General features: G+C 47.2%; 1 long non-coding RNA gene and 1 pseudogene across 3 annotated transcripts; both read left to right on the top strand.

Annotated features, from left to right (window-relative positions):
- The first annotated feature begins 471 nt into the window (after window positions 1-471).
- On the top strand, window positions 472-27,159 carry LOC118366181 (protein-methionine sulfoxide oxidase mical3b-like; annotated as a pseudogene).
- On the top strand, window positions 21,653-23,143 carry LOC127914596 (uncharacterized). 3 transcript variants are annotated; one of them, XR_008088975.1, is made up of 3 exons: window positions 21,653-22,689; window positions 22,885-22,976; window positions 23,069-23,143. It is a non-coding gene; the product is annotated as an uncharacterized LOC127914596 (long non-coding RNA). The 3 variants fall into 3 exon arrangements; XR_008088976.1 differs by having other exon boundaries at window positions 23,046-23,143; XR_008088974.1 differs by lacking the exon at window positions 23,069-23,143 and having other exon boundaries at window positions 21,653-22,413; window positions 22,460-22,689; window positions 22,885-23,005.
- Window positions 27,160-27,934: the final 775 nt, after the last annotated feature.

Here is a 27,934-nt window from a genome sequence, read left to right as displayed (position 1 = left end):
GGGAATATAGTATGGGTCAGTGAATGTGATCAGGTATTAGCTGCAGCCTAAGCCATAGGGTCAGGGGTTAGCCACAGTGTCCAGCCATAGATTCAGCCCTGTGACTTTTTCACCCACCCTCTCATTAGGCTTGGGTCTTCAGCTATGGAAAACATTGATCATTTTGGGTTAGCAAAGATTCATATGACCGTAAGTTGAACATTGTGGGTAGGCCTATAAACATGCATTTCCTCTGTCATGTGTAGGCACCTCTACACAGGCCGAATGTGTAACCCAACCGTTTCTCTCTGACAACACTAGTGGGTTTGGGTCTTGGCCATATGCACAAATAGGCCTCGGTCTGTGTGTTCTGTTCACACATACCCACTGTTTTTGTGTGGCTATGAGCGGGATCTCTCTCCCTCAGCGCCACGTTCTTACAGAATGATCTCTCTGTTCTGATCCCTCTCCTCTTTAAGCTTGTTAGATCCCAGTCTGTTTCCCAGGGACACCATGAGATTAGGTGTGTGTGTGTGTGTGTGCAGGCGTGCCCGTTTGAGTGTGTAGCCTATGTGAACATGCTGTGTGGGAGGAGTTTGTACTTGGCTGTTCCCTGACCTTGGATGAGAAAAGTGTCTGGGTGTGAGAGAGCGAGAAAGACCGACTTGGAGAGTTTGGTATCAACATAATGCACATCAAGCTATAAGGAAAGGAGGGGGACAGACCGAGACCATGGGGGCTGCAGTATAGGCTACTGCAGTGCAGGTTTGTGGGGTGTTGTTTCTGTGGCTGAAGAGAGATTTGCATTAGGATTCTGAGGGACACCTGGCAACCCGTGGCTGAGCCCAGGAGTGACGATGTCTGTACAGGCCAGAAGACGACACAGCATTCAGTAAGTCCCACACGGCAGTTTGTGTGCGTTCTTCTGTCAATGTGTGTTTGTGTGTGTACTTGAATGTGTTATCTGGAACGTATCGTGTGGACATAACGGACGGGCAATACTGAATGAATGAAGGAAAGCTTGTCGATGTTGAAGGTAATTATGTAGCATGTCTTCGACACTTATACGATCCATTTTAGATGAGTGTCTTGCTTCTGTAAGGTTGTTAGTCTTGTGGGGTCAAATGCTGCTGTTTCTCTCCCTTTGGTGGATTAACAGAGTATCTATCAAATGTTCTAATTCAGTCTAATAAACTACCATACTGTACATCTCCCCCTGCTATGCTGACAGTGTGTGTGTGTGTGTGGGTGCTGGAGTATGTGTGTGGGTTTCTCTCTGTGTATGGTACGGATGGCTCCACTATGTATGAGGTGCATTGTGTCCCCAACCCACCCCCCCAACCACACACATTCCCTCCCTCTTTCTCTTTGTATTGTCTGGTGAATGCTTTGGGTATTGTCCCAGTCTTGGGATGTGGGCACATATTCTACCCCCCCAAGTCCTTATGTACCCTATATTTTTATTGTGTAAAAAGGGAATATGTTGATCGTGTATTGTTGGCTGATTAAACCATACAGAATATACTGTATAATGCGCTTTATGTTTACACACCTTCGTGCAATAAATATAATGCGATAGCAGGATATAGAACACTTTTCTGAGGGCTTTGATTGTGTGACAAGCAGAGTCTCAGCAGTGGATATACTACATTACCCATAAGCCCAGTGCGCAGCATGGAGAGCTGGTTTATCTGGGATCTAAACAGTATAAGAACCTCTCTAGCCCTACCTCCTAGCAGGGGACCTAACATCTGATATGCAGCCAGCTCAGACCGAGAACACCTCACACACACACACAGCTACTTGCAAACTTAGAAATGTACTTAGATTTTTTTTTAAGCAATTTATTACGCATGTAGCCTGATCACATATCTGTTTGTGCTTTTGCAAATGCCAACTTCATTGCTGTCATTGGCGTGGCAAGGAGTTGGAACGATAACACAAACAGACTGGCTATTAGGCATGGATTCTACATGGGAAGTCAGTGTGGAACACTGGAATGTAGTCTCTGTCTTTTCTCTCTCTCCAGGCAGCCAATGAAAGAGCCCGGAACAGGAAGCTGAGATGGAGTTCTCAGGGTGCCCTGTTGCTGCCGGTGTTGCCGACGAGGCCCAGGAGGCGGAGCAGGCGGAGAAGGACGGCCACGCCCAGGTTCTATTTGATGAGTTTGTCCAGGCGTCCACCTGCAGAACGACACTCCGTGCCTTCAACCTGCTGTGTGAGCACCTTCAGCTCACACACACACACACACAGCCACAGACATACCCCCCGACGCAGCCGCAGAGGCCTTTCTACCACATCCTCAAAGAACGCCTCAGCTACTGGAAGGCCAACGCACTGTGGGCCAAACTGGACAAACGGGCGGCCCACCACGAATACGGGAAGGGCCGTGTCTGTGCCAACACAACGGTACTTATTAGTCATTTACTATCTGGTATTTAAAATGTTCAAATACGTAGCCCAAAACAAGTACATTTATTTAAGTATTTGAATGGTTATAGTCTACCAAATAGAATTTTCAAATATTATTTTGTAATGCCTGTGTTAAATGCATGGGAGTTTATTTGAGTCAGTATTTTCAAATACATTAAAATATTCAACTGCTTGTCTTTTCGATTAAAAGATATCTGAATACTTACATTCAAAGTACGTGAAATTAATTGAGATATTATAAATAGTATTTGAACCCAGGTCTGATATGTATAGTATATGGATGTCAAGTGTGTGTATGTTTAAGTGTGTACGTTTCTAGCTTCTCATCCCAGCTATCCTCTCTCCCAGTGTGTGATCATTGGGGCGGGGCCATGTGGTCTGCGTACAGCAGTAGAGCTGGGGTTCCTGGGGGCCAGAGTGGTGCTGCTGGAGAAGAGGGATGCCTTCTCCAGGAACAACGTCCTCCACCTCTGGCCTTTCACCATCCATGACCTCAGGGGCCTCGGGGCCAAGAAGTTCTACGGAAAGTTCTGTGCTGGAGCCATTGACCACATCAGTGAGTATGGAATAATCCCTGACCCTTGGCCCCACTGTCTCCATGGTTACAGCTATGGGGCTTCAATGTTCATTAGAGAATCCTCTCTCTATTTCTCTCGCCCTCTCTCTCTCTCCCTCCCTCCTCTCTCGCTCTCCCTCCTTCTCTCTGTAGGTATACGGCAGCTACAGTTGGTGTTATTAAAGGTGGCTCTGTTGTTGGGGGTGGAAGTCCATGTCAACGTAGAGTTCAAGGGTCTGGTGGAGCCACCTGCGGACCAGGAGCAACAGAGTAAGACCTGCCGTGCGTGTGTGTGTGTGTGTGTGTGCGTGCGTGCGTGCGTGTGTGTGTGTATTTAATGCCTTTGTGTGTGTGTGTGTGTGTGCCTCAGAGGTAGGCTGGAGGGTGGAGGTGAAACCCAAGTCTCACCCTATTAACACACTGCAGTGTGATGTCGTGATCGGAGCTGATGGACGACGGAACACACTGCCAGGTAAATCATCTAGTAGCACCTACTGAAACACTGAACTGAAACAGCAACAAATCTCATGCAGCATCAGTCAGATGCAGATTTCTTAGTAAATGCCTTTATAGGAAGGGAATTTTTCTAGCCCTCTGATCCCAGACTTCCTGTTTGCCATCACATCCTGTCTCCCATGTGTCCAATCAGGGTTCAGGCGTAAGGAGTTCCGAGGCAAGCTGGCCATTGCTATCACAGCTAACTTCATGAACCGTAACACCACGGCTGAGGCCAAGGTGGAGGAGATCAGTGGAGTGGCCTTCATCTTCAACCAGAGGTTCTTTCAGGAGCTACGGGACGCCACGGGAGTGGACCTGGAGAATATAGTGTACTACAAGGACGACACGCACTACTTTGTGATGACGGCTAAGAAGCAGAGTCTGCTGGAGAAAGGAGTCATTCTGCGGGTAACAACGCACACAGACGGGCCTCCCGAGTGGTGCAGCGGTCTAAGTCACTGCATCGGGAGACCCATGAGGTGGCGCACAATTGGCCCAATGTCGCCCGGGTTAGGGGAGGGTTTGGCCGACTGGGATGTTCTTGTCCCATCGCGCTCTAGCGACTCCTTGTGGCGGGCACGGGCGAATGCATTCTGACTCGGTCCCCAGTTGTACGGTGTTTCCTCCGACACTTTGGTGCGGCTGGCTTCCGGGTTAAGCGAGCAGTGTGTCAAGAAGCAGTGCGACTTGGCAGGGTCGTGTTTCGGAGGACGCGCGGCTCTCGACCTTCGCCTCTCCCGAGTCCATACGGGGAGTTGCAGCGATAGGACAAGACTGTAACTACCAATTGGATATCACAAAATTGGGGAGTAAAATATATATAAAACAAAGCACACAGACACATACACACACAAATACTGTATGACGCACTGATTGACTGTATCATTATTTTGCTCATGTTGGTCTCACTGCTGTGTTTACTGCCCTGATTTTGACTGTATAACTGTGTTATTGTTCAAACAGTGATTGCATTCTATTGTACTGATGTTTACTGTGTCATACCTATCAGGACAATGCAGACACAGAAACACTTCTCTCACGGGGAAACGTGGACCAGAATGCACTGCTGGCCTATGCCCGCGAGGCGGCGGACTTCTCCACCAATCACCAGCTGCCGTCCCTGGACTTTGCCATGAACCACTACGGGCAGCCTGATGTTGCCTTGTTTGACTTCACCTGTATGTACGCGTCGGAGAACGCTGCACTGGTCAGACAGAGACGTGGACACCATCTACTGGTCACGCTGGTGGGAGACAGCCTTCTGGAGGTGAGGAGCGAGGAAGAGAGGAGCAGAGTTGAGGGAGAGTAGAGGAATGTTAACGTCAGCAATCCTAATGTACTCTGAAAGGTATTCTGTTGTAAGTAGCATATGGTTGTAATGTGTATGTGTCTGCTTGCGTGTGTGTTAGCCATTCTGGCCCATGGGGACAGGTATAGCACGGGGGTTCCTGGCAGCACTGGATTCTGCCTGGATGGTACGGAGCTGGGCTCAAGGCCTCGCCCCTCTGGACTTACTTGCTGAAAGGTGAGATGGCAGGTCTGCAGTTAGGAGAGCACGCGCACCAGCAAACAGGGAATGGGCACACTGTCAAAATACACATTGTAAAACCTCTAGACAAGCACACACTGCCAAACCCACACAAACATACGTGACATGCCAAAATCATTGATAAACACACACAGGCACCTCGGCTAGGAAACCAAATGATCATTCACCTGATTCCATAACTAAATAATCCTCTCTCTCTCTCTCTCCTCTCTTTTTTTTCTTTCTTTCAGAGAGAGTCTGTATCGTCTCCTTCCTCAGACCACTCCAGAAAATGTCAACAAAAACTTTGGTCAATACACCGTAGACCCAGCTACCCGCTACCCTAACATCAACCCTCAACTCATCAGCCCTGCACAGGTATACACAGGCACACACACATACACACACACACAGGTCTGATGGTGATGATGATGATGATGGTGACAATCTCTGTAGGTGGGCCATCTAATATACACAGGAGAGAATGGAGGTTCGGGTGTGGTCCAGGAACCCCAACCCCGATCCCCCTTGCCGAAGCTACTACGACAGGGTGAGTCTGACCCTCAGTACCGAACGGTACACTAACACTAACTCTAACCATTGGCTTGATCACTATCTTCACTCATATTTATTTTCTTTCTATCTGGTTCCCCAGAGTCCTTCTCTCGCTCCATTAAGCTTTTGTCGTGGTGCCAGCAGCAGACGCAGGGTTACCGTGGCGTTGCTGTTAGCGACCTCACTACATCCTGGAAGAGTGGCCTAGCTTTGTGCGCCCTCATCCACCACTACCGCCCAGACCTCATGTGAGTCACCTCTGACCTCTAGCCTCCTGCTCGTCACAAATCACCTCGCCTCATACAGCTCATCCCAAAGGTAGCATTCAGGCGCAATGTAGTTGGACTGGAACGTTACCAATGCCTCACGTCTCAGCCCACCTCTCACCTTTCGAACCTTAGTCTCACTTCCTTTTCACACAAGCTCAGGTGCATGTGTGTGTGTGACTCTCTTACTTTGACTCTTTCGTTCCATTTCTCTGCAGTGACTTTGCCTCTCTGGGGGAGGATGAGGGGGAGGTGAATATGAGGTTGGGGTTGGAGGTGGCAGAGAAGGAGTTTGGCATCTCTCCTGTGATGACTGTCGAGGAGATGGCGTCTGTCAGTGAAACGGACACTCTCTGTATGGTCATGTACCTCAGCCAGTTTCACCAGCTCTTCAAGGATGCACTGCCCCCAAGTGGTGAGTTTCTCAACCACAGTAGTCAGCTTAAGACCTGTTAATGCTCAATTCTCCTCATCACCCTTTATTCTTATCCTACCCTCTCTCATCTCCAGCCCTCTCCTTCATAACCACGTATCTTCAATGCCTTACTAAGCAAAAGCAAAGTGGTGAAACTGTTTCTATTCCTATTACCTGTCAGTGGTTGTGAAGGAAAGGAGGTGAGGAATGGCTGTGCATGACTGTTCTTCTCTATTCTTTTCTGTAGAATCCCAGACTGAGAGCCCAGATGGGAGGGCTGCTGTGATCGGTCCTGCCTCTCTCCTCAGCCGCCTGGGCCACAGCCCATCCCGCAAGCGCAACCCCAAGGTACACACCCCTATTTGTTTAAGAAGGGACTCTGTTTGTCTTTGTGTAGGTGTATAGGTGCATGTCTGTTTTACATGTATTTGTCTGTGTCCCTCCCACCAGGAGCAGAAGGAGAAGGATGCGGTGGGGAAGAGGAGAAAGACCAGTCGGCCATGTCTGGAGGACGTGAAACAAGATCTCAGATTAAGATCTCAAGACAGTTATGAGGTGAGAGGGTGTAACCTTTACCCCTGGGTTAGGTAACAGAACTTGAAACTGCCGGTAGTTCTGTGACTAACTGAATGAGATGACCTGTAATAATGTGAAGTATTTTAGAAGTTAGAACAGCAACACAACACCTTTGGCCTTTCAGTGACACTGGTCAAACTCTCCGCCATTCTGCCTTCCACAGGAAGAGGCTGCCCTGTGCTCTGTGGGTGGAGCAAGCCAGAGCAGAGTGCGCTCGATGGCCAATCAGCTGCTGGCCAAGTTTGAGGAGAATGCCTCTTGCCCCTCCTCCACACCAGCTGCAGCTCTACGCAGACAGGTGAGAGGGGATGGAATTTAGAACTCCTAGCTGCTATTAGTTTTCAGGTGTTTCTAAGAGTGGTTTCCCTCGCTCAAAGCATCAAAGTTTATTTTTTTAAATACTCTTATTGAAATACTGTGCTTTTAATCTTAATAAAGGAAGTTCTGCAGCACGACTTCTACAGCACGGTCTGTCATCAACAGCTGTTGGTAGTTTAGATCCTCCAGGTGTGAGCCGACTGAATTCCTCTTGAGGTTTCAGAGGATAAGACAGATTAGCTGCACTGTGATGGGCATTTTGGGTCAGGGCCAATGGGACTCACTGAGCCATGGAGCAGTAAGTAAGGGTTGATTTGGTAGAAGAGAGCAGCTGTGCTTGCAGCAATATGGGTTAAGATTGACCGGTAGTTAGGGTTAACAGCGGTAGCTCTTGGCCTAGGCCCTAGATTCTTAAGGCTGTGGTTGTATTATGGTATAAAGGTAGCCATGGCCGTCCCCGGCTCCACAGCCCTCAATCCCTCTACTAACTGACCACCAGGGGGACTCCATGCCCACGCTTCCACCTCCTCCAGCATCCCCTGACCCCCAGGCCCAGCCAGCCCTTGTGGCCTCCGCTGCCACCTGGAAACAGGTAAAAATAGTAAGTCCCCCTCATGCTTCACCTGTGGTTCGTAGAGGACTGTAGAGTTATACAGCTGTATCTCTCTGTGTCACCACATGGGGGTGCATGATGTGTGCTGTGTAGTTCAGTCGCGTGGCATTTTGTCATAGCTCTTTCTTAGCCTTAGAGTTCCCTAGATATTCCAGTATTTCACTATTTTGCTACGTCACCCACCCACTCACATGATGCCGTCTAAACCCATCTAACCCCAGAAGAAGCGCACGCAGCAGCAGGAGCAGATGAGTTTCAAGTACAAGGAAAAGGTCAAATGTCACACTCTGCCCAGCAGGGGGGAGCAGGTAGGCCACCCCCCCCCAGAGGATTCTGATGACGTCCCATGCCACCCATAAATGTTCCTAGACTCCCCAAGTTCCCAGTAGCCATCTGTAGACTGTGTGTCATTGGTGTGATGACTTTTGAGGTCTCTTCTCGGCTACATCAGTGGTTCCCTGATATATCTCCAGGACAGAAGAGACCCAACTGTCAGAATTGTCTTTCGACAGGTGGCGTCAATCCTACGCGACTCGCAGTCCGTCAACCAACAGACGAATGTTGCTGCTATATCTGGCGTAAGACAATGAATTGTTCTAGCAGTGTAGTGAAAACAATAGACTGAGAGAACACATCAAATCCACGTTTAGATCTGGACAAATGCATGGTGAACGTTGGCAGTAAGCGTTGCCCGCGGTCAAAGCTTTAACCATACCCCTAGTGTGGACTTACCCCATTCATAGACACAAACAACCTTTTAGCGCCAATTGACGGTAGAAAAGCCCCGAGGCTCGCGCTGAACATGAACCCGCATCGCTTGCGGTACGGTTTTGGAAACATATGGAAACCCGTCTTTCATATAAGCAATAAATCCATTTTCAAAAATCACATTTGTTAAATTTCTTTCACACCTTTTTAGGGTTTAGTGTTTTCACACAGACATTTCCATGTTGCAGTGTTTGTTTGTGGAAAACAGAGTGGACTTACCTGTGCCAATGAACTATCTGTGTCCCCGTACACCTCTGTGTAAACTGAAGACAGACGCCTCAAGTGTGTTGTCACTGAAAAATGCAGTCGGCTGCGACTGGATTTTGTATTTTTGAAATGATTTTGATGTGATCTTGAAAGGGATTTGTTTTTCTAGAACCGTACCGCAATTGAGAATTAATTCACATTTAGATAGATTATTTGGCTGTTTTGGCTTCCAGAACCAATTCAACCTTTAATCAGAATATGTAAGATCCTTGGACTATAAGGAGTAACGTCGGGCTCCATTTGTTCATTATTGGGCTAGTGGGCTCCAACATGACCTATAGTCATTGAGTTCAATCTATGGGCCTCAGGGCAGTGCCAGAGGGTTAAATGATACTGTAAATCATATTAACAACTGTTGTTTCAGAGAAAGAGGATTAAACTGGACTGAACTGGAGTCAGAGTACATCTTGTTTGGTCTTTTTAAGAAAGTATATTTGTATAATTTACCGCAGGGCATGTGGCATGTGACAACACTGCAACTGAAATGTTCCTTTTTAAGATAAAAAAAATCAGAGGCCTGCGATTTGTTTTTGTTAATGTTTGCATAGCCTTCTTTCCTCGGACTCCTCTCTGATTTGCCTACAAATTCAGTTTGATTGGTGTGAGATAAGGGCCTTGTGATAACATTTACATGTATTATTTTGGACAATGATTGCACTGCAACAGAAAGAGGGTTAAATGAGTATAATGATAGAATCCAATAGGGGTTTGATGCTTCTAGCTTTGTGGTCCATTTCCACATCCATAGCACCACATCAAAACGCTCTGTTTATGGCTCCGGTTGTGTCATCCCTAGTGAGTGTGTCTGTGTCTGTTTACTTGTGTGTTTACTGTTTGTTCTGTCCTTCGTCCTCATCCCGTCTGTCTTTTCTCCTGTTGTCTTTTAGAAATATGTTCAGATGTACACAGGGGGAGTGAGCTCATTGGCTGAACAGATATCCAATCAGCTTCAAAGTCAGGAGTCACCTTCACCCCAGCACACTCCTGATAGGAAGGAAACGGTAAGAATTGATTTGAGTGAGTCGACTCACCCATACTAATACTGTCGATAGGCCGAAACTCATCCAGCATTGGATTATACCCTATCTGGGCTTGTTCTGAAGTAGGTCATTTCCATGTAAAAGTACCCATGAGCACCAACATGTGAAGTTCATAGGAACATGTCAAATTGGATGTCGAATTAAAGCTAGGAGTCCATTTAAAAAAATATATATATATTAAGGCATGTATACATTTTTCAAACATTTTCCATCCCAAAAAATTGGAATAAACAAATGCTTTGATTTCTGGACAAACAGATTGAAAATGGGTCTTTAGAAAACATCTACCAGAAAAAGTCTTAAATGTAATTTTCAATGTATCAAAACACAATAATGTTGAAGTAAAGATGGCTGCCAACTAATATCAACACTTCTATTTAGTTTTAAGAAACATTGCCTTGTGCTGTGAAATTCTGTACCAAAAACCCACATATCTTGAAGATATTTTCTCATTTCTCTCCCTCGTGAGGAGGGAGGATAATGAAAGTTCACAGAAGTAACAAGTAAAGGTATACCTATCAATTAGTTATAGTGTTTTTACGAGTGGTGTAAAATATTTAAGTAGAAATACTTTTAAAGTACTACTTAAGTCATTTTGGGGGGTATCTGTACATTACTTTACTATTTATATTTTTGAAAACTTTTACTTAAGTACATTCCTAAAGAGAAGTATGTACTTTTACTTCATACATTTTCCCTGACACCCAAAAGTACTCGTTACATTTTGAATGCTTAGCAGGACAGTACAATGGGCCAATTCACACACTTATAAAGAGAACATCTCTTGTCATCCTCACGCCCTCTGATCTGGTGGGCTAAACACAAATGCTTTGTTTGTAAATTATGAGTGTTGGAGTTTGCCCCTGGCTAAAATAATGGTGTGATCTGGTTTGCTTAATATAAGGACTTTTAAATGATTTATACTTTTACTTTTGATACTTAAGTATATTTAAAACCAAATACTTTTAGACTTTTTCTCAAGTAAAATTTCACTGGGTGACTTTCACTTAAGTCATTTTCTAATAAGGTATCTTTTAGTTTTTCTCAAGTGTGATAATTGGTTACTTTCTCCACCACTGGTTTTTACTGATATCAATTCAGTACCAGTAAATCGATCGGTAACGTCATTTCTGCAATTGAGTTGGCTACAATGGAAACCATAGTGGTCACAAACCACAGTTGGGTTCACAATTACATTTGTTATTTAGCCAGACACTCTTATCCAGAGCGACTTAAAGGCGCAATTAGGTTTAAGTGCCTTGCTCAAGGACACATTGGCAGATGTTCACCTAGCATTCTCTGTTATTCGAACCAACAACCTTTTGGTTACTGGTCCAGCTCTCTTAATAGTTAGGCTACCTACAGCCCCACATGTTTACACAGCACAGTAAAGTACAATACAGCACATTAGAGTACAGGAAAGTAAATTATGGTTCAGTACAGTGAAGAAAAGTGGTGTATAGTTCAGTACTGTACAGTAGAGTTCAGTAAAGAAAAGTAGTGTATAGTTGTGTACTGTACGGTAGAGTTCAGTACACAGTATGTATTTGGTATTTTATTAGGCTCCCCATTTAGCTTTTGCGAAAGAAGCAGCTACTCTTCCTAGGGGTCTACACAAAACATTACATAATACAGAACATGAATAGACTAGAACAGCTCAAAGACAGAACTGCATCAATGTAAAAATGGGACACGTAGCCTACATATCAATACATACACACAAACTTTCTAGGTCAAATAGGGGAGAGGTGTTGCTTTATCTCTTTTTTTTTTTAAAACATGTCTGCTGTTCATTTGAGTAATATGAGATGGAAGGGAGTTCCATGCAAAAATGGCTCTATATAATAGTGTACGCTTTCTTGAATTTGGGGCCTGTGAAAAGACCCCTGGTGGCATGTCTGGTGGGGTAAGTGTGTGTGTCAGAGTTGTGTGTAAGTTGTCTATGCAACCAATTTGGAATTTTCAACACATTGTTTCTTATAAAAATAAGAAGTGATGCAGTCAGTCTCTCCTCCGCTTTTAGCCAAGAGAGACTGGCATGTATAGTATTTATATTAGCCCTCTGGTTACAATGAAGAGCAAGACTTGCCTCTCTGTTCTGGGCCAGCTGCAGCTTAACTAGGTCTTTCCTTGCAGGACTCAACCACAGGACTTGTACAATAATCAATATAAGATCATACTAGAGCTGGCAGGACTTGCTTTGTGGAGTGTGGTGTCAAAAATGCAGACAATCTCTTTATTATGGACAGACCTTTCCCCATCTCGAAGAGCACACTAGAGTTGAGGACACTAATGTATTGTACTGCACTATAATGTACTCTATTGTACTGTACTGAACTCTACTGTGATGTACTCCACTGTGCTCTACTGGGCTGTGCTTTGATCTCCAAACTTGTGAAACATAGACATCGATGATTGGATCAAATTTGATCGGGTCCAGACCCACCAAATTTGTTCTTGTTTGGGGGCAGCGCTCATTTAAATAATACAATAACACCCAAATATCTAAAGGGGGATATTGCATGTTTAATTACTCCATGACATTCGGGTCTACTCTGTATTGAGTGCACACGCTTGAGCGTTTTTTATGGGCCTAATAATAAAGCCACTTTAAACAGTAAAATTGTATTAGCTTTTAATTTGGCATTAACATAAATTGTATTTTCATCTGATTGTCAAACAAATCAATTAAAAAAGTAGTCTAACTGTGCATGTGCCTCCACTCCAAAATAATTCCAGCATCCAAACGGCATGTATAGGCCTACTCGTGCCATTTGATGATTAAATGATAATGCCCGAGAAACCGGGTGTATGGAGGATATATGTGCACGTGTGTTGTTACGGCAAACCGTGCCAATATTATCCTCCAAACACCGGCTTCGAGGGCATTATCACTTTTATACAACGGGTTACGTACATATTCATATTATGATTGACATGTTTTCATTAAAAAACGTTATTTTTGATGAAATTATTCATACTATGTCATCATTCCACAATATAAAGTCCCGGTACAAATCTAAGGATGCTACCCGAGCCGACTGATCGTTCGTTCTATTGGTTCGGTTGCCAGTCTTTTTGTTCTGTATCTACGGACGCGACCCAGTCGTTCGTTCTTAATGTTCCAATGCCATACTGACTGGCAACGTTGTTATCCCATGCTTGCTGGCTAGCCAACTACGACGAACGTACAGTCACGTCAAACAGTGCAGCCAGACAGAATAACAACAGTAGCTGCATTTGTTTAAGCTGTTTTCTAGTTACATTTATTTGGATACATCCATAAAAATGTGCTAATGAGGCACGATTTCGCCTGGCAGAGAAAATGTGCTCTCTCGTTAGGACACTGTTGTCCAGGAGAGCTAGACAACAACACGGCTAACACAATAACTTCAAACTGACGCTGGAAAGACTGCAAACTAGCTGCACTTCGTTTCGTTTGACCTTTTTTTCAATTGACATTTCTTTGTATATATCCATAAAAATGATGCCAGCTGATTCGTGATTTCGACTGGCTGAGAAACGCTGCCTGCCTCTCTCTCGTCCCGACTCCTACACGTTCATTACAATGGGACAGCTGGAGATCGAATTTGAATATTGAAACAATGTTGCAAATGTCGGAGAGACAGAAAGCAAGGTTTATACAAATCTCCTCTGTAAAAAAAACAAATGTAGTCTAAAAGAAATGTGAGATAATGTCTAGATGCTTTTTTTTTTTTTTTTACATTGGAGATCAAGTTTTGAATTTCCCTGCCTGGGCTGATAACACAGTGGATTGGCAATCAGATGGAACAGAGTACATAGTCATTTTAATTTCATAGATTTAGCCGGTGGTAATTTGTGGGTTATAAACTGGGTGGTTCGAGCCCTGAATGCTAATTGGCTGAAAGCCGTGGTATATTATACCATTGGTATGACAAAATATGTATTTTTACTGCTCTAATTGTGTTGGTAACCAGTTTATAATAGCAATAAGGCTATAAATTCTGATTGCAGGTGTTGTGCTGAACCCCCCCCCTGCCAGAACCCCCCCCACCCTTCGCGTGAACGCGCACACACTCCATTCTTCATTGCTGTGACTTGTTTGCTAGTTGAGATTTCTGCTCTTCACTCCGTTGTCAGTTTAACATACATTTAACTGATTTTAGTAGTAGAAAGCATTTTCTATTTGTGTTCTTCAAGGCAGCTGTCAATGATCAGCGGCAGCGTAGCCTAGTGGTTAGAGCGTTGGACTAGTAACTGAAAGGTTGCAATATCGAATCCCGAGCTAAACATAAAGTATTTGACTCTAGCAACAAAATTAAGGAATTTAGAAGGGGGATGATTGTTCTATAGAAAGTACAAACTTCACGTAGGCAACCGAAATTATGCGTGTTAAATTAAACATAGAGGATGGAGTAAAATGTAGGCAAGCAATAAACATTTCAGAACAACTACTAGTCGAATACGACATGGGAGAGATGTCGAATTTTGGCAAAGATATGTATTTATAGACTGATACACTTGAAACAAATAGCCAAACCGACAACTGCAGACATTACTAGTGCCTCCCCTGCGATAAAACAGCCATAAAAAAAATCTAATGACACGCAGCCTAAATTCTGCTACTAAAATCAGTTAAATGTAGGATAAACTGACAGCAGAAATCTCAACTAACAAGCAACTCACAGCAATCAAGAATTGAGTGTGCGCGCGTTCACGCGAAGGGGGGTCTGTCAGGGGAGATTTTTGGCAAAACACCTGTGGTGGTGGAAAAAGAAACGCACCCTATACATTCAATGCATTACTTTTTAAGGTGGGTTAACAACGTTTACTTGCGTTTACCCTCCACTAAGCCTACTCTACTGCCCGGTAGCCTACCCTCTCAGCCATGGCCATTTTAAACACATGAACACACTCAGAATAGGTAGCCTACATTCAATATAACACATGAGTTGAATCCAAATATGTTTTGAGGTGTCCACAAGTTGTCCATGAGTTATTATTGCTTTGAGTCTTCACAGATCGTGTGACACAAAACACGACCTTTATTCCCTTACATTAATGACCGTGTTATTTGTCATTATTAAGCATTTAACATTTTAATTAGAACGGTGACCTTGAACCCTGTACAAATCATGGTTCTTGGAGATCTCGGGAAATGCACTGTATGTGTAACTATGGCTACATAACATTTCCTTATGTTTCGCTGTGAAAACAGTTTTCATCGGCACACAAATCCCAAATAATGTAGTCCTATACCATTGCAAAATGGAATGCTTCTAACCGAAAGAGTCAACTATAGTCCTACTTGTTGGATGGTTTGGATGCGCATTGGGGTCTAGCTGTAGGCGAGTTGTCTAGTGATATTGTTGACCATCATCCGCTGATCCAGGAAAGACAATTATTATTGATAGGAAATAGTCAAGCTTAATAAATGGTCTACTACTTCTGCCCACGGATGGCACGGAGAACACCAGTGCCCGCGCCAACCTGAAAAACAAAGCAATGAGCGCTCTAAACAGCTGACTGACGAAATCAAACCATTATAAATCAACGGAGAAGTCTAATGCAATGGAATAAAGGCATATGATTTTTTTTGTTGTCAAGGACGCATGGCAAACAAATGTCTCATTCAGGGAAACTGAGCCCCCCTCTGGCTCCCCGTTATCCGCACCATGATTGTACCTTGTGTGTACCTATTTAGGAAACATCACCATGAAGAGAATGACATTCATATCCATACTTATACATTTCTATGAAGTACAGATCAGGGACCCATAATGAAATTCCGTTTCCGCAATTCTGTTACCGGTTGTTCAATAACCAAAAAATCAAAGCCAATGTGCCATGTCATAGTTGACACCCGATTCTTTCTCCAGACATCGTTGATTCTTAATTTATCAGATGTTGAATCGACTTTTGAAATCAATGTTGGGCATATATTTTTAGTGACAAATCGGAATCTCTGCGCAATGCTGTAACCTCTTTGGTAGTAAGCTGACTCTGAAGTGAGGTGATCCATCTATTACAGCTCACCCCCCTCTCTCTCTCTCTCTCTCTCTCTCTCTCTCTCTCTCTCTCTCTCTCTCTCTCTCTCTCTCTCTCTCTCTCTCTCAGGCTGCCGTTCGCTCTGTGTTGGCAGGGTCAGGAGGGGCCAGTGATGTGTGTTTCTTCTGCAGTAAGCGAGTGTACGTGATGGAGAGACTCAGTGTTGAGGGACTGTTCTTTCACCGGAGCTGCTTCCAGTGTGACCACTGCAGCTCCACCATCCGCCTGGCCTCCTACGCCTACGACCGGCCTAACGGTGAGCCCCTGAGGAGGGAGGAGAGTGAGACCAGGTCAAGAGGTGGAGAAAGGGGACCTGGGAGGGGTGAGGGCAGGGAGAGGGTGTCACTGAGCTCCATGGAGTTGGAGAGTAATGGTAAAAATGGGTAACTCCGATGAATGACAAGGGCTGCCCTACCACACACACGCACACTGAAAATACCACGACCAGCATGGCCTTGGCATCGAAACACAGCTACAACTTTTTATATGCTCTACCACAACTTGTGTTATCTTGAATGCAGCTCTGACCTGCAGTTAATGAGGGTTAGTGACACTCAATCACTCTGTTTTTATACAGATTTCTCCAATCTGCACTGGGCTGGGTTGATGTTACACCGCATGATCACTTTGTAAAGCTTCCAGGTTATCAGCAGACCAGAGACCAACTCAGTTAACACATGATGAACACAAACTCAGTGTGTTGCTTACTGCACCGTTGGGGCCTGGGGCTCCCTGGACCGACTGCGTGGTTGTTTATCTTTGATTACTGTAGAATACACAAGGTGCAAGAAAAAAATGTGGTTGGACATTAGCAGTTTTTCTCTTCTTATGTCAGTCACTGACAGTCACTCAATTAGCCATGTCAGCTGACATTTCTTTAGATTAGGGGGCCCCAATTACGGGGCCCCCTAATTGGGTAGAATAAGAAATTTGCTGTAAAATTGCACAATTTTCTTTTGGCCCCATGGCAAAATATGTAGAACTGCAGGAAATTAAATGTAAAACTTAAATGTTTATTTCTGCTGTGAATAAGAGGGCCACCAAAATGTTTTGCCCACGAGGTGGGGGTGGCCCCCCAACCATATCTCACTTAGGGCCCACAAAAAGCTATGGTGTGTGTGTGCATGCCTGCTTGCGTAACTGTGTGTGTGTGTGTGTGTGTGTGTGTATTGTACTTCTTAGAGATGTGCTGTGTGTTTGTAAAGGGAGGGAGGGGGGCAGATACAAAAGATGTCTGTCATGTCAGGAGTTGATTTCTAAGTTTAATTCAAACCCTTCAACCAATCAGGGATGAGGTGTCACATGATAGCCGTTTGAGTGTGAGGCGGGAGAGAAGTGTGTGTAGGGTAGACTATATATGAAGTGGTCTGTCAGTGTAGGGACCAGATCGAGTGTGTCTTCCTGTCGGGTCTGTCGACCGGCGCTGTTTTCTATGGAGGAGTCTCACTGTAAGACACAACTCTATTTCATTCTCCCCGTTCTTTTCCCGGGAGGCTGAGAGATGTAGCTGTTCCTCAAGGTCGAGGGACACTGTTTTCTTTGTGTGGAAATGTGAATGAGATTTAGCTGAGGAGGAGACCTGTACGATATTTAACACGGTTTTCTCTGTACTTCTACTGTAGTTAGATAACACTTTGTTTTTTTGTTTAAAGTTCTTCTGTAAGATGCATGGGAGCTGCATATCTCTGTAGCGAGGTTCTTCAACTGCTGCTGTGTGTCGGGCGGTTCGTTGTGTCTCGTGTTCTAACTCATTGGTTCTGTGTGTAGGGAAGTTCTACTGTAAGCCACACTATGACGTCCGTCTGGTTGAGCCGGTCCAGAGGAAGAGGGCAGCCCCCCCGACCTCCGATCAGCCCCCAACCCCCTACGAACGGACCCCTTCTCAGCGGACCCACCTGGTAAGGACTTCTGCCTTTCCCCTCGTACTCTGGCGAAATAGAAGCTCTTGGCTGATCTGGGGTTTTAACTCCTGATATTTGTATAGACATAGCAATTGAGGTTTCAGTTAATGATGAGCTCTCTCTCTCTCTCTCTCTGTTTATTATATTGTTTTGAGGAGAACACATCACGTATGTATGAGGTTTTCTGTAGATCAATACACTGGTCCTGGGAAAAATGTTTGGTAAAATGCTATTTTTTTTTCTTTCTTTGACCCCTCCTTCCAGGAGTCCCAAGCTGCTCTGTCCACTAACCCTCGCTCCTCAGTGACTGTGGTGACAGCAGATCGCAAGTCCTCAGGCAAGCCAAGAGGTTCGTGTATCTGTGTCATGTGTGTGTTTTCAGTCGTAATGCGTGTGACGTGTGTGTGTGTTTGTGCACAGAATGTGTGTCTTAGTGACGCCGCTGAGTGTGTAAAGAATGTCCTGAGCATGGCTTTGGCTAAGTGTATGTCTGTGTGTGTGTGGCTGGTGTGTGTGTCTCAGTGGCGTCTCTGATTGGGAGTGGGTCCGGCTTGGTAAAGCTTCTATGTGTGTGTGTGTGTGTGTGTATGTATGTGTGCGTGTGTGCGCTCAGTGGCATCTCTGATTGAGAGGGAGTGTGGCTTGGCTAAGCGCGTGCACGGCACGCCAGAACGTATAGAGCTGGAGAACTACCATGTGAGCCTGGGGAGCCTGGAGACTGAACAGCTAACAGATGAGCCGGAGGAGGTGCCAGAGGAGACGCTGGCCAATTACAACCTCAGTCTGCTGGTGACAGAGGAGAAGAAGGCCAATCACAAGCGCAGCCCGTTGTGGGACAAGAGCAACGAGGGCTCCAGGTCAGCATTACAAAAACAAAAATGTATCTGTATTTCTTTCTAGCGTGTCCTCTTTCTCTCACCCTCTTTCTCTCTCGCAATCTCTCCCTCTGTCTCTCCCTCTTTCTCTTTCCCTCTTTCTCTCTCGCTATATATCTCCCTCTCTCCTTCTCTATCCCTCCCCCTCTTTCTCTCTCGCTATCTCTCTCCCTCTGTCTCTGTCTCTCCCTCTCTTTCCCTCTTTCTCTCTTCCCCCTTTTCTCTTGCACACACACTTACACACACGAACACACACACTAATTGCCTTCCTCTCTCCTCATAGTTCGGAATCAGAGACGGAGGAGGAGGGGGAGAGGCAGCGGGCTCAAACCAATGACCTGGCTAGAGACTCCTGGAGGAAGGCCATGGAACTACACGCACGCCTCCGAGGAGAGAGAGGAGACGACGAAGAAGAGACAGAAGAAGGAGAGGAGGAAGGAGAGGTTGAGGAGGAGGAGGAGTTATCTAGTGATGGTAATTGTGCCTTTTTCTCTGTTTTCCTGTGTGTGTGTCTCTGTGCTGTCAGTCAGAAAGATTTCTTTCTAGTTTCCTTTCCTCTCTTTTGTTCTCTATTCTGGTCTCTCAACCCTCTTTCTCTCGGTGTCTGTGTATGTGTGTCCTCCCTCCCTGTCCGTCTCTCTATCTGGTGTGTCTCCCCCTGCTGGTAGAAGGGGAGTACTCTCCGTGGGAGAGGGAGCGTCACTCAGGTCTGTGGCTCAGCTAGAGACAGACAGGAGAGAAAGCTAACAAAACATGTTTATCCTTTTTATTATGGTAATTGTTTTGTTACTAACCACTTAGCATGTTTTGCTGTGTCATTGAGAATAATGACACACTAGCGGGCAGAAATTACAGTAACTTCCTCACCTATTGCACCCCATGGACTTGGTGATGGTGATTTTTGGTTCTGTATACCAGAACCAGCCACTGGGTCGCTGCCTGGATGAGCCACTCCCCAGGGGCACTGGGTCGGACCGAAAAAGGGACGGGATGTCTCTATCTGGTTTCATTTCCGAGATATTCGTGGTTTTGTGCACCAGACCCGGCCAGCAGCGACCACTGGGTCAGCCGGGATTGGTACTTATTAAAGACAGTGTTTGAGAATACGTGTCTCTGGCGCCGGTACAGCATGGGTGAACGGTACAGCACTCCCCGCACCGGAACACCAATGTAGGGCCACTGGGTCAGCTGGGTCTCGCACGGACGGGGCGCGGCTGGAGCTTGTCATTAAAACGGGGATAACCGGCTCCGACAGGGGCTCCCCCGATAGAGGCAATTCCATATGGGGCGGCAGGAACCGTCCGTCTGAACACCGGCTAAACGCCGGCCGTCAGGGGCCCTCCCAGGTGGAAAACGAATGCAACGAACGAACGGTCACCCACTGTCCAATGGTTTTGGTGGCTGTGGTTGCCCAAACCTTATTAATAATATCATTTGCCTCATCAAGTCTACAGTGTTGCCAACCAACGGCAAAAATACCTAATACCTACTCTAGCTCAATACCAACTGTGGCTCACAAGCAACATTTCCTGTAAGACACAGGAGGTTGCTATCTAGAGTCTCTGTAGAGATTCTGACTTTCTCTTTACTTCCTCTCCTTTACTCTCTCTCTCTCTCCCTTCCATCTCCCTTACTCTCCTCATCCCTCTCTTTTGTCCCCCTCCCTTTCTCTCTCCCTCTCAGAGGAAGGATCATCCCCCCTCACTGCTCAGGAGGTAGCCTCATTGGACGAGTGGCAGCAGAGCACACACTCTCAAAACACACACTCTCCAGACACACTCACACCTGACTCGTCAGCACCCGATACACACTGTCCACACCGCCCCACCAGTGTACCCAATATCACCTTCTCCACTCCAGCCACTGCCTCAACACCATTCACCCCCTTAACGTCACATGCACCCACATCAATGTCCTCTGTCTTTACCTACCCCTCCCCTAACTCCTCCACCACCTTGGGCTGCTTCCCCGGTCCGGAAGTGGGAGAGGAGGATGGGGAGGAGAAAGAGAGGAAGGAGAGAAAAGAGCAAGAGGAGAGGGTGCGTGACCCCAGCAGTAGTTCAGGGATTGGTGTGGGCGGGAGCTCCACCACCTCTACCTCGGACCCTCTCACCCCTCCCTGCATCCTTCTCCCCGCCCAGCACAGGGCATGCTGGGATAGCCTGCCCCACCCTGATGTGGAGGCGGAGTCACTGCAGAGCCCCGCCCCTCGCCCTGCAGACCCCCCCGCACCTATCATGACGTCGGCTGTTGTGCGGGGGGTTGGGGGCAAGAAACTGAATCCGTGGGACGTGGGTGGGGGAAGCGGGCCTGCCGCGGGGGTCTGTTGGAGCGGGGTCTCTTGGGGAGCAGCTGTGTAAGGGTGAAGTAATAGACCCCTTAGAGGACATAAGCTCCCCCTTGTCCTCCCTGAAGCCCCTTAAGGCAGTGCCCAGAGACGAGAGAGAAATCGGGAGGAAGAGGGAGATGGAGAGGAGGAGGGAGATGGAGAGAGCAGCCATGGGGGTGGGCTGGGAGGACATGAAAATCACCCTAGGAAGGGAGCCTCTCCCAGGGAAGAGCAGAGAAGGTCTGGACCCCCGCAGACTCACAGAGAGCCTGCCTCCCCTCCTTCTCCAGGGGGGCTTCATCTTCCCTTCACGTAAGTGCCACAGGGACAACCAGCCCCCCTGCCAGAGTGTGTCTGAAGCGGGCATAGGAGAGGGTGGACCCCTGGGCCTGTGGAGAGCTGTCATCTCTGGCTATAAGAGGGACAGGAAGAAGAAGGGCAGGACTTCCCTTCCCAATTTGACAACAGCCCCAGCCCCCAAAGAGCAGGGCAGGAGGAAAACTTCTGCAGAGAGAAGAGGTAACACACACACACACACACAGACACTGGTGATCTGGTATAGTGAATTCCTAAGGTGAACCTCTGTGTTTGTGCAGGTGTGAAGTTCAGGGAGCGCCAGAGCTGGTCGGAGCCGGAGGAGTCAGACATCACCTGCTCTGTTGTGATGGAGAGATGCTCCATGAACCCCAAGGCCAACGTAAGAACATCACTACTAACACTACCACTGATCTCAGAGCAGCAGGCTGACATTACACTACAGCTCTGACTGTGAGAGTCAGTGATGTCACTACAGACCTCCGATCAGCTCTGTGGATGCCAGCCAACTTTACGGTCATTGTTTGGAGGAAATTCATTCACACTATAGGAGGCTGTTGTCGTATGTGTTGGGGGATATCTGGTCTTTGTTGGCTACCATATCATCTCCTGTCTTCAGAGGTTCAGGTAAATCTCTTAATGGATGAATCTTTTCAGCTTCGTCTGGAGCTGTTTGACCTAGCGTCAGACCTTCAGAAGGAAACCATTGAGGAGGAGGAGAATGAGGAAGGGGAGGTATACTACTTTGTGGCAGTATGATGCAGGCTGTTGTGTCCTAGTTAGAGATAGTTACAGCAGAGTTGCTGAGCGAGGTTACACTTCTCCCATTCCGATTTAGAGTATGTTATGTGTGATCTAGACATACTATATATTGTGTGCCCTATTTTGATTGTTTTTTGGTCTTCATCTTTCCAAGTCTGCATATGTGCCTCATGCCCTGGCCTTTAAGAGGGCGTATGCCATGAAGGTAGTGTGAACATTCCCATTAAGGTAGTGTGAACATTCCCATTAAGGTAGTGTGAACATTCCCATTAAGGTAGTGTGAACATTCCCATTAAGGTAGTGTGAACATTCCCATTAAGGTAGTGTGAACATTCCCATTAAGGTAGTGTGAACATTCCCATTAAGGTAGTGTGAACATTCCCATTAAGGTAGTGTGAACATTCCCATTAAGGCAGTGTGAACATTCCCATTAAGGTAGTGTGAACATTCCCATTAAGGTAGTGTGAACATTCCCATTAAGGTAGTGTGAACATTCCCATTAAGGTAGTGTGAACATTCCCATTAAGGTAGTGTGAACATTCCCATTAAGGCAGTGTGAACATTCCCATTAAGGCAGTGTGAACATTCCCATTAAGGCAGTGTGAACATTCCCATTAAGGCAGTGTGAACATTCCCATCAAGGCAGTGTGAACATTCCCATTAAGGTAGTGTGAACATTCCCATTAAGGCAGTGTGAACATTCCCATTAAGGCAGTGTGAACATTCCCATTAAGGCAGTGTGAACATTCCCAGCAGTGTGAACATCCCATTAAGGCAGTGCTTCCCATTAAGGCAGTGTGAACATTCCCATTAAGGCAGTGTGAACATTCCCATTAAGGCAGTGTGAATTCCCCATTAAGGCAGTGTGAACATTCCCATTAAGGCAGTGTGAACATTCCCATTAAGGCAGTGTGAACATTCCCATTAAGGCAGTGTGAACATTCCCATTAGGGTTGTGTGAACATTCCCATTAGGGTTGTGTGAACATTCCCATTAAGGTAGTGTGAACATTCCCATTAAGGTAGTGTGAACATTCCCATCAAGGCAGTGTGAACATTCCCATTAAGGTAGTGTGAACATTCCCATTAAGGCAGTGTGAACATTCCCATTGGTTGCATCTGTTCTGTGCTCTGTGCTGTGTCCTTTCCCCTTAGTCTTATACTTTTGCTGCTGTGGTCTCTTCTTGTCTCTCTGCTTGTGTGTGTGTCTGTTGTAGGCTCTGACTCTCTCTTTCTCTCTTTCTTTGTTTCTTTCTTTGTTTCTTTCTTTCTTTCTTTCTTTCTTTCTTTCTTTCTTTCTTTCTTTCTTTCTTTCTTTCTTTCTTTCTTTCTTTCTTTCTTTTAAAGAGGCACGTGGGGAAAGAGAGGGAGCTGGACAGCTCCCCCCATATGGATACACAGCGGAAGTCATCGTGCCCTACGGAGGTGGTGGGGGTACTGGTGCACATGAAGGACCCGTCCAGCCTGGATGTGTCAGAGGCCATGTTCCACAGAGACCCAGAGGAGGAGGAGCTAGATGCCAGGTTAACACGCAGGGTACAGAGGGCAGCGCGCAAACAGGCCAAACAGGAGCAACTCAAGAGACTGCACAGAGCCCAGGTAGGATGTAGGTTTCTCATGTATGTGTGACGGTGCGTATGATTTGTTTGAAGCCACATTGATGTTATAGATGGCGCTAACATGCATATTTTGTCCTGATCTTGTCCACATTCTGATTGTGCCCACATGTTCAGAAATATGTCTTGTCGTGGTATTAAAATATCTCATATCCGTCCACATTCTGAGAGTCAGTTTACCCAATAAATGACTGGGAGTTTATACATCGAGTGTGCGACTCTCTTTGTTTTTATAGCTTCCAGTTTATTCCCCCGTTAGTCAGCATCTCTACACCAATCAGAATGTGGACAAGATCAGGACAAATAACGCATGTAAGAATCAGGTATAAGCAGGGCTTGAGTGTATAAAATGGGCCTTGTCAGATGATCCAAAGGCAGTTGGAGCAGGTGGAGGAGAAGCAGAGGCAGCTGGAGGAGAGGGGCGTGGCTGTGGAGAAGGCCTTGAGAGGGGAAGCAGGTAAACACACTATTTACAAACCTGTTTGACATCATGGTTTGTTTTAACTATATTACTCTTAGTTAGTTTGACTAAGCATATGATCAGTGTACGTGTGGTCATGTGGTCAACTGCCTGGTATGTTCTTATTTTAGACTACTGGGGAGAGTCGAATGACAGTGAAGAGCTGGACTTGCACCTGGGAGGTATGTACCTCATACTATGCTGCATTCCATCCAGTGAATCTGCTGAGGGGAGAACGGCTCATAATAATGGCTGGAACAGAGCAAATGAATGGCATCAAACACTTGGAAACCATATGTTTGACGTATTTGATACCAATCCACTGATCCGGCTCCAGTAATTACCACGAACCCGTCCTCCCCAATTAAGGTGCCACCCACCTTCTGTGATTCCCTCCAACTATTAATTATCCTCCAATCTTACCCATGGTTCCTGACACTCCTTCTCTCTTTCTCTCTTCCCCTACCCCTCCCTCTCTTTTTCCCCTACCCCTCCCTCTCTTTTTCCCCTACCCCTCCCTCCCTCTCCTTCCCCCCTACCCCTCCCTCCCTCTCCTTCCCCCCTACCCCTCCCCACCCTCCCTCCCCTCCCTCCCCCTTCCCCCTACCCCTCCCTCCCTCCCCCTCCCTCCCTCTTTTCCCCCCTCCCTCCTCTTTTCCCCCTCCCTCCCTCTTTCCCCCCCTCCCTCCCTCTTTCCCCCCTCTCCCTCTTTCCCCCTCCCTCCCTCTTTCCCCCTCCCTCCCTCTCCCTTCCCCCCTCCCTCCCTCTTCCCCCTCCCTCCCTCCCCCCCCTCCCTCCCTCTTTCCCCCCTCCCTCCCTCTTTCCCCCCTCCCTCCCTCTTTCCCCCTCCCTCCTCTTTCCCCCTCCCTCCCTCTTTTTCCCTCCCCTCCCTCTTTTTCCCCCTACCCTCCCTCCCCCTACCCCTCCCTCTTTTCCCCCTACCCCTCCCTTTTCCCCCCTACCCTCCCTCCCTTATTTCCCCCCTACCCCTCCCTCCCTTATTTCCCCCTACCCCTCCCTCCCTTATTTCCCCTACCCTCCCTCCCTTATTTCCCTCCCTCCCTCCCCTTATTTCCCCCTACCCCTCCCTCCCTTATTTCCCCCCCCTCCCCCCCTTTTCCCACCCTACCCCTCCCTCCCTCGTTTCCCCCTACCCCTCCCTCCCTCTTCTCCCCCTACCCCTCCCTCCCTCTCCCCCCCTACCCCTCCCTCCCTCTTCCCCTACCCCTCCCCTCCCTCTTCCCCCTACCCCTCCCTCCCTCTTCCCCCTACCCCTCCCTCCCTCCCTCTTTTCCCCTCCTACCTCCCTCCCTCTTTCCCCCTACCCCTCCCTCCCTCTTTCCCCCCTACCCCTCCCTCCTCCCTCCCCCCTACCCCTCCCTCCCTCTTTCCCCCTACCCCTCCCTCCCTCTTTCCCCCCCCCCCTCCCTCCCTCTTTCCCCCCTACCCCTCCCTCCCTCTTTTCCCCCCTCCCTCCCTTTTTTCCCCCTACCCCTCCCTCCCTCTTTTCCCTCCCCTACCCTCCCTCCCTCTTTCCCCCCCCTACCCCTCCCTCCCTCTTTCCCCCTACCCCTCCCTCCCTCTTTTCCCCCTACCCCTCCCTCCCTCTTTTCCCCCTACCCCTCCCTCCCTCTTTTCCCCCTACCCCTCCCTCCCTTCCCCTACCCCTCCCTCCCTCCCCCCTACCCCTCCCTCCCTCTTTTCCCCTACCCCCTCCCTCCCTCTTTTCCCCCTACCCCTCCCTCCCTCTCTTTTCCCCCTACCCTCCCTCCCTCCCTCCTTTCCCCCTACCCTCCCCTCACTCCCCTCCCTACCCCTCCCTCACCCTCTTTCCCACCTTCCTCCCTCCCTCTCTTTTCCCACCTTCCTCCCTCACTCCCTTTTCCCCCCTACCCCTCCCTCCCTTTTCCCCCCTATCTCCCTCCCATCTTCCTCTCTGTCCTTTAGTCATGGGCAGGCAGGATGATCCGGCTCTGATGCAGCAGTGGTTCAAGCTGGTCCAGCAGAAGAACTGTCTGATGCGCTATGAGTCAGAACTCATGATATTGTGAGTATCTATATGATCTTTGACCCCATATGTCACCACTGGACTCAAATGTATGATTAGTATGAGCGCTCATGACGAAATGGCAGTATGTAGTATGCCTGGTCGCAGTGTGCAATTATCTGAGTCATCAGTGTCTTTGTGCTCGACCCTGTGGACTGATGTGGTCTCCATGGCAACTGTCTTTCCCTCAGCGCTCGGGAGCTGGAGTTGGAGGATAGACAGAGCCGTCTCCAACAGGAGCTCAGAGAGAGGATGGCCGTGGATGGTAAGTACACTCATACATATGCAAGGAAACACACACACGTCATACAGTACCATAACGCTTGTAATATATTCTCTGTTTTCAGCCTTCTCTCACTCCCTTTCTCCCTCTTTTTCAGACCATCTGAAGGGCGAGGCAGAGCTGGCTGAGGAGAAGCTAATCCTGGGGGAGATGTTGGAGGTGGTGGAGCAGAGAGATGCTCTGGTGTCTCTGCTGGAGGAGCAGCGGCTGCAGGAGAGCCAGGAGGACAGAGACCTGGAGGCCATCATGCTGTCCCGGGGCCTGGGCCTGCACAACTGGGCCTGAACCTGCACAACTGGGCCCGAACCTGAACAACTGGGCTCAAGCACATCACTTCCCCTCTAAAGCTGCGATCAGGGTCACGGTTGTGAGGTCACTTCCCCTCTGATACAACGTTATGACCAGGATCAAGGCGGGACAGTGTCTGGATGATCAGTTTTTAGGATTGAAGATGTTTCCCCAATCCCCACTGCTACACACATCTTGCTATACCCCTGACTGACGGGCCTCTGAGACTGATGGCCCTATGCTCACTATACTCACCCAGGCTGTTGTTATGGCGATATGTGGCATGTATGAATGATTTGTATTGTTATTTATTAACCATTTAGAAAAATGTATATTATGTAAAAAAAGAAACAGCACTGATTTTTTTTTAAACCTTTTTTAAAATGACATGAATAATGTTTTACTTCACACATTGGATAATAAAGACATTCTGACAACATGATGTCATGTTTGAACATTTGAGATGATAAGGGGGACTCCTGTAGAGGAGAGGAAGGGAGAACGACCTGGGGCTGGGGATTCCAGCAGTCTGTCTCCTGCACAGGTGTGGCTATTGTGTTCAGTCCGAAATAGCTGCTGAGATTACTCTCAGCTTGTTCATTTGTGTCTAAACCTGCTACTTGTATAAAGATATGGTATGTCAAGGAGTTCATGGCTCTGGGGCTAAATCCCTGTTTTGTGTGGATTTCTTTAAAAAGTGTAAAGGAGTCTGTGGCTCCAGCTCTGTGGCCCCTAAAGCACACGGTCCTAGGCATGAACCCAGGGGTCTGCTCTGGAGCATGGTTGGATACTGAGGACATCACTGGTCGGTGAGTCAAGGCCACCTGAGGGAGTGGCTGTCACACAATGATGGCTGATTGTATAGGAGGCGGAGGGGGTAAAAAAAAATTAATCGCGATCAATGCATATCGCGGAAGAACAGCGCTAAAGCCCAATTGTAATTTAAAGGCAATGTATAGGGCCCATTTCTACATCTAGAGAAGTCTCTATTGAAAACAAAAGTGCACACTTTTTCTGGGAGATTGTCTCGACCGCTGCTCATTGACTGAGATCACGTGTTATCGGCACTGCAGCTTCTAAAAGCAATGTTCCCAGAGATCCCATTCACAGTTTGTAAGTCGCTCTGGATAAGAGCGTCTGCTAAATGACTTAAATGTAATGTAAATGTAAAAAACTGCATGCTGGCTCAATTGCAAGTTATATGCCTATAACCTGCA

The sequence above is a fragment of the Oncorhynchus keta genome, chromosome 33, assembly GCF_023373465.1.
Source record: "Oncorhynchus keta strain PuntledgeMale-10-30-2019 chromosome 33, Oket_V2, whole genome shotgun sequence".
Lineage (NCBI taxonomy): Eukaryota > Metazoa > Chordata > Actinopteri > Salmoniformes > Salmonidae > Oncorhynchus > Oncorhynchus keta.
This window is presented reverse-complemented; position numbering and strand designations above follow the sequence as displayed.